The sequence below is a fragment of the Elephantulus edwardii genome, unplaced genomic scaffold (assembly GCF_000299155.1).
Source record: "Elephantulus edwardii isolate Elephantulus edwardi_28Jun2011 unplaced genomic scaffold, EleEdw1.0 scaffold00110, whole genome shotgun sequence".
Taxonomy (NCBI): Eukaryota; Metazoa; Chordata; class Mammalia; order Macroscelidea; family Macroscelididae; genus Elephantulus; species Elephantulus edwardii.
In genome coordinates, this window is record NW_006399860.1 from 6,795,819 (window position 1) to 6,803,961 (window position 8,143).

The following is an 8,143-nucleotide window of genomic DNA, read 5'->3' on the forward strand; positions in this document are numbered from 1 at the left end:
CTCTAAAATAGAAATTAAAAATTCTAGCTGAGAGTTGCATATATTAAGTGATAATAACACTGTAAATATCATACTGCCTACTTTTTATTCTAAGTAATTCCTTGGAAAGAAGGAATGCATTTGTATTTTAAAGATGTATTGCATGAAGCAGAGCTTCTTGAACAATGAGTCTGAACCTTGCTCTACCCTGTGCTATCCTTATCATTTCCAACACACTTGAGCCCATTGTAACAATCACTGTATCGATCCACCCTGTTGAGGGTCTTCCCCTCTTACTCTTACGCTGACCCTCTGCCTTTGAAACCATAACGTCCTTCAAGAACTGGCTCCTCCTAATTACGTGTTCAAAGAAAATGAGATGCTTTTACTTTCCTTGTCTCCAAGGGGCACTCTACTGTCAATTTCTCTGGGACTGATCTGTTTATTCTCTTGGTAGTTCATGGGATGTTCAGTACTCACTTCAACACCACCACTCATACATATCAATTCTTCCTGCATCATCCTTATTCATTGTCCAACTTTCAAACGTGTAGAAAACAATTTGAGAAGATTTTGGCTTGACTTAGTCTTTAAAGTGACATTTCTTTTTAGTACTTTGAAGAAGTCTATGAAAGCAGATGTGGATCCAAGTAAGATGAAATCCATGACAGCATCAATCTTTTCTTCACCTGTCATGATGCTATTGGCCTGGTGGTTAGGATTTTTGTTTTCTTGATGTTGAGATACACTCTATGTTGAAGGCTACTGTCCTTGATCTAGAGCAAGCACTTCAAGTCCCTCTCACTTTCAGTGAGCAAGGTTGTGTCAGCTGAAAAAAATGCAAGTCATTAATGAGTCTTCCTCCATCCTGATGCCACATTCTTCTTCATAAAGTCTAACTACTTGAAGGATTTGTTCAGCATGCAGATAAAATAGGTATGGAGAAATGATACAGCCCTGACACGCATCTTCCTTTGTTTTAAACCATGCAGTGTTCCCCTACTCACTTTGGACAACAGCCTCTTGGTCTAAGAATTGGTTTCACATGAGTATAATTAAGAATTCTGGGACTCCCATTCTTCCTAATATTAACCATTATGTGACATAATCTACATAGCCAAATGTCTTTACATAGTCAACAAAGCACAATCAGACATTCTTCTGATGTTTTCTGCTAAGATCTGTTTGATATCAGTAGTGATATTCTTTGGGCCATAGCCTCTTTTAAATACAGTTTGAATTTATGGCAGTTCTCTGTTGATGTTTTATCCATTTTTTAATAATCTTCAGCATTATTTCACTTGCATGTGATATTAAAGATATTGTTTGACAATTTCCACATTGGCTGGATCACCTTTTTTTCCTCTTTGGGCCTGCACCTTTAATGAGAGAGTCCACTGCTGCCTTTGCCACAGTATCTGTATGTTTGCTTACACTTAGGACTTGCTTTTAGATATATATGTCTATTTGTCAGGATCTTGTACTGGGGAAATGATTTGCATGTTCCTGGTTTTTATAGCTAAGATACGTATATACATGCTCGTTTATAGTCTGTTCTTACGTGTATGGCATTTGTCTGTCAGTTGCTGTACTAAAATGGAGCTCCCATATTAAGACAGACTAAGAAGGACAGGACATGTATTTCTTGAAACAACAGGAGAGAAATGGTATATAATGTATAAAGTCTTTTATACAATTTAAGAATTCTAGCTATTAACTGCTATTTTACTTATTTGACTGGAACTTTAACATTTTTTGTCAAGAGTAACTAGAGTTGCTAGATTGAAACAACAGAAATTTATTTTCTCACAGTTATAGAGACTCTAAGTCAGAAGTTAAAGTGTCAGCAGGTTGTACTTCCAAAGAAGCTGTAGAAAAGTCTTTTCTTGACTCACTTACTGCTGGTGTTTGCAGATCACCCTCAGTACCCCTTGGATTTAAATACATCACCTCAATCTCTGTCTCCTCTATCACACGGTTTTTTTGCTGTGTCACTCTGTGTTTTCATATTACCTTTGCATACAGACGTCCGTTAATGAATTTAAAATCCATCCTAATAATAATAATAGGAAGTTGTTGTGACCTAGTCCGTAGGAAGTTGCAATACTGGCTCTAAAGCTCTACTTCTCTGGTTGTTCTAATGTAGCAGTAGCTCAGAGGAAGAAAATAGGTAATGTTCTCCCATGCAATTTATAGCCAGGGAAAGTTAATGAAAGATCATCTATTAGTGTTGGCTCAGTGGCAATAAACTTTCTAATCTAATATAGAAAGGCGAGCTCGTGGTGCAACGGTTAAGTGTTCTTTTGCTAACAGAACGATCAGTAGCTTGACCTCAACCAATGGATCCATGAGAGAAAAGATTGGGTGATTTATGCGAATAAAGCGCACAGCCATGAAAACCTATGAGAAACTTCTCTTTGCTGCATGAGGTTTTGTGAGCTTAAATCAACCTGACAGAACACAACAACAGTACAGTATGACCTCATTTTAATTCATTAAATCTGCAAAGAGGTTATTTCTAAACAATGTCACATTCTGAACATCTAGGAAGGACATGGATTTTATGAGGGCTCTATTGAATCCAGGACAAGTACTAAAAGGTAAGTAAAAATTTGTCAGTAGAATAGAATTTTTATTCGGTGAGGAAGAAAATAATGATGTGCACATACATGAGGGTTTATAGTGATGAGACCTAAAAAAAGTATATATGCTTAGATGTCATATATTCGTCTGCTTAAAATGTTAACTGCAGCAGTCTTCAGGAATATCAACATATACAGCACTGCAATGACAAAGATCTTCACTCCACAAATACTGTAAACTCTACTTTGCATTGTGCGTCATTTCTTTTAATCCCTTTCTCCTTCCATCTGTACATTTAACCATAGCACCCTCCTTCCCTATTCCCTGTATCACGTGTTGTCCATTTGAAATTTCAAGACTGAAGAACTACTTGGATAACTCAACCAGTATTTCTGCAGCAATCCTCTGTATGTGTGTGTTACAGGCAGGCAGGTACTTCAACATTCACTTTTTTAAAAGTTCAACTTGATTGTCCTGGGCTTGACTTAGCTACTCAGCTGCACGTAGCATGTGGGGCTACATTTGCTAGACCTCTAGCTCTCATCTATGCTGCCCATAAACTGTACAAGAAACAATCTCGTGGGTGCAGTCACAGAAGGTGACCCAGATTACACAACACTGTGCGCTGATGCCAAGTTGTCTTGTTCAACAGCAGCTGCTCTATGCTTTGCCTTATTGATATTCAGATTCAACAGACACAAATCACACGGCCCCTTTGACAAGCACATACTCCGCTTGTCTTCATTCTGAACGTGTTCAATAGCTACTGTCTTTCATAAATACACAGCTGAGGCCATTCGGTCTCCTCTAATTTTTCACACTGCCTTACAGCTGACAAGATAACCCAGAAACACTGCTCTTGTTTCCATTTGGGGAAGTTTGCGGGAAATAACATTTTCACTTAGAAAGCAGAAACACATACAATAGAAAGAGATGCTTCAGATTATCATCCTCTGGGAAAAATTGAGACTACCACCTGGTATTATAAGAGCAAATGCTGCAAACACAAAGTTGTTTAAAAGTAAAGATAAATGCATAGCTTAGTTTATGAATAACTTCTTTTTAAAGGATATTGACTATAAAGTGTTAAATCTATTTCATAAAAATGAAAACACAAAATACCTTCTTTCCCATTTCATTCTCTTATTCATTATGGGAAGGGTTTTTAAAATATCATTTCCTTTTTTATACTCAGTCTCTATTCAAATCGTAAAACTGAATGTTTACACCAGACTCTCGCTAGCACCTGCAAATGGCCATTTATTTCAAATTGCAAAACTTATGGCTTTTCTCATCAAATTTTTCTTACTGCTTTTTAATTATTGTGTTATAAACAGGCCATGCAATAAACTGTTTACAAGAACTATTTCTCAACAAGAACAAGTGCCAAAAGTTCAAGAAATGGGAAAAAAAGCTTACTTCTTATGTGGATGAGCAGGGAGAAACTGAGGTAGAAGATGAGAAGGGAGTTCATTCTCTTAAGAGCCATGGTCTCATTCAGAAGACATTCTCCAGTGTGTTGCTGGTGGTCTGATTACAATCCAAATGCTGGTTTCCTAGGAGTCAGAAAAGAGTAGGTACCCCAGAGCCCTGAGGTGCCATCTCTGTGCCGGCCCCTCAGAACAGTGCTTTCACTGAAAACAGGACTTAGATTCAAAAAGCAGTTGTGTTGGTAGCATCTTACTTACAGGGAAGGAAGGGGAGATTTTTCAAACCTGGTGCAGATTTTTTTCAGGCTGGACTGGATTCATCCCCCTGAGACCTTATCCAATAGATTTCTTTGACTAATCACGCCTCTTTAAATGGGCTTGCCTAAGGTTAATGTCTTCAACCATTCATAACTAAGAATTAATCTCTAATCACCATCTTGGTACATTGTTATTAAAATCTGGCAACTTTAAAGTAGCAGCACCCTGTGTTCCTCTGTATTTACTTTTGTCTTCTGAACAAAATCCAGGGACAGCTGAATTTTTTTTTTCTCTTTAAAAATCCTGCTCTCACAACACAGTCCAGATTCCTGTCCTTGATGAAAAAAGGCCAAGGGTTTAAAAATTAAGCTACTGAACAAAATGGGGAGACTTCTAGAGATTTGTAAGGGGCAGTTTTTCTTTTGTACTTCTAGAACTTGTTTCATATCTTACTTACGATTTTTAAATATACTTACTCCATAAACCACAATGATACTCTTCAGAAATTTCTCAAAGTTTTAAATTTTGTGTTATTCTCAGAGAACCCATGGAAATATTGATAGTAAAATCAAAGTGCTATATTCTCTGACATGTATTCGTGTATTTGAGTTTTGTGTACTTTTTAAATTGGTCTCTTATAATTCTTCTAATATAATTTATGTAACAGAGTTTGTCAAAGGCCTATAGTTCTGTTAGGTGTTTAATCATATAACTTAACCTGTTTTTGAAGTTTCCTGTCTCCTACCCTATACTCAAAAGATTGATGCCTTTGAGTTGTGGTACTGGAAAAGAATACTGGCTATCACATGGATTACAAAAATATCCTCAAACAGTTATGTCCTTAGAGTGTTCTTTTGAGGCAAGGATGGAAAAGCTTCGTCTTTCATACTTTGGACATGTAGCTACGTGAGGCTATTCCCTGGAAAAGGACATCATGATTGGGAAGATGGAGAGTTGGTGAAGAAAAGGAAGACAAGGAATGAGATGGATTGACACTATGACTTCAGCAGTGGGCCCTAGGGTCTCAGAAATGATGAGGATGGCACAGGATAAGGCAGACTTCAGAATGGCTGTTCATAAGATCACTGTGTTAGGTCCTTGACTCAAGGGCACCTAAAAACAACACAACAATGGTGTGGCTCACAGAGAGTTGCACTTCTAACTCAAAGGTCAAGATTCTCTGACAGTCCCAAACCACTGACTCGACTACAATGAAAGTAAGAGATATTGTCAAATGGAGCATTCCCTGTGACAGGGAACTCTGCTGACCTAGTCCATGGGGAGTTGTGCTGGTGAGATCAAGACCTGGCTTCTTTGGAAGTTTGAATTATCAGTGGCTCCATGGGAGAAAGATTGATAATCTCCTGTGTGATTTACAACCTATTGGACAAACCTATTGGAACATCAGATAAGAGTCAGTTTCAGCTTGACTGTGATGAGAAAGAAAGAAAGAGATTGTGATGTTTTGTGTTGTTGTTAAGTACTGATGAGTCAACTCAGTCAAAGATGACTCATAGCGACCCTATGAACAAAAGGCCTGAGCACTGTTCATAGAGTTTCCAGAGGCAAGCTATTTCAGAAGTGCCACTCCTGCTTCCAAGCTTGTTTTAACCTGGAAGCACCAACACTCTCTACCATCGGTAACCATTATCACATTTGACACAGCAGTGTCACAGTGTTTGCCATTCTAGCAATCACGAGTTACCTCTGTACAGCAAATGGACAGACCAGTGCTATACCACTTAGAAAAATGTTTGACCAAAAACAATTAAAACCAGGCCTGACAACTGCAGATTAAAATCATCCAAGAGATTGTGATAGTCACTTTAATATTACCTGTTTATGTTGTTCTCTTAGTGGTATGGATTGAATCGTGCATCTGTCAACTTGGCTAGACTATGATTCTCAGTATTATGTCATTATCTTATGTATTATAAACCCTAACTTGTATAAATTTAATGTGACAAGTTTGGAAGCAGTTATGGAATCATGTAATCACTCCCCATGATGTGATCTTAACTGTGCTTAACCTGTTGTTAAGGGTCAGGATGAGATACAACACTTAATTAGATCATAGTCCTGGTCTTAGATCTCCTGATGTAAGGAGATTTCATTTCTCCTGGAATATGACTGACATCACCTTTGTTTTATAAGATAAAAGAGATAAAGAATCAAGCAGAGAGAGAGAGGAACATTAGTACAACCACAAAAGAGGCAGGATTGGACCCAGGTTCTAGAGCTGAGAAACTCCTAAAACCAAGCAACACCCAGAGAAAGCCATCCCCGACAGCAGACATTCTGGTGGGAATTCTGGAAGCTTAGTGGGCAAGAAGTTACGCTGTCAACCCAAAGGCAAGTGGCTTGAATCTATCAAGGTCTCCACGGACAAAAGATGGCCAGTCTTCTCTTGTGTGATTTACAGACACTGAAAACCCTCTGGAGGGTCAGCTATGAGTCAATTCCTACAGGAACGACAAGAATAAAAGTCTTTTATAGAGTTGTTGTTGGTGTGTGCTGCCAAGTCAGAACCAACTCATAGTTGACTCTTGGGCAGATTTTCAAAGACAGTTAATTGCACAGCAGGAGATTGTCCATCCTTCTCCTGTGGAGCAGCTGGGGGATTAGAACCGAGTGCTTTTGGAATTGCAGCACACCATCTTGCCACTAGGAGTTGTTATTGTAGTTGTTATGCGCCATCAAGTGACCTACGAGTCATAGTGACCCTATGTACATCAGCTCTGAACCCTGCTCTATCTTGAGCACCATTATTGTCTCTGACACCTACCCCCATTACCCCAGTCATTGAGTCAATCTATCTCATCCAGGCTCTTCCTCTCTTGCACTGTCCCTCCACTCTCCCAAGCATAATGTCCCTCTTCAAGGACTGTTTCCTCTTTGCAACATGCCCAAAATATGTCAGTCGGGGCTTCAGAATCCTTGCCTCCAAGGAGCAGCCTGGTTTCACCTTCTCCAGGACGAAACTTTTTGTTATCTTAAAAATCCATGATATGTTCAATACTCTTCTCCAGCATCACAGCTCAAAGGCATCAATTCTCCTTCTAGTCATTGTTCAGCTTTCTGATGCACAGAACATAGCAGCAAATACCATGGCCTGGATCAGGCACTTTAGTCTCCAGACTGACATCGTTACTCTTCAGTACTCTGGCAATGTCCCTGACAGCAGACTTTCCCAATGCAATATTCCTTTAATTTTCTGGCTGCTGTTACCAACAGTGTTGATTGTGGAGTCAAGCAAACTAAAGCTGTTAACAATCTCAATCTCTTCACCATCTATCATGATGCTGCCAATCTACCCAGTGGTTAGAATCTTTGTTTTCTTGATGTTGAATATTGAAGGTTGGAGTCCTTGACCTTCTGCAGCAAGTGTATGAGGTCCTCTTGAGTTTCAGCAAGCAAGGTTCTGTCATCTGCATAATGCAGGCTATTGATCAGTCTTCCTCCAATCCTGATCCTACGTTCTTCCTCACTGAGCCCAGCATCCCAGATGATCTGTTCTGTATATTGGTTGAAAAAGTATGGATATAGGACATATCCTTGACATACACCCTTCCCAATTTTAAACCTTGCAGTGTATCTTATCCTAAATTATGAGAAAATAAGCTTCTGTTTAGCAAAGCCATCCAATTGTGATATCTTTATCATAGCAGCTCTGGAAAACTAAGACACCTATTCGCTAGAAAAGTTTAATTGCTATAGTGGGGTTTACCCACTTAAATTCTTTATTCATACAGACTCCACTACTTAATTATTTTCTAAGATCTATTGCCTATCACATAAGTAATTTAATTTAATAAATCTAACCACGGTTGTTGTTGTTATGTGCCGTCGAGTCGTTTCCGACTCATAGTGACCCTATGCACAACAGCCCTAAA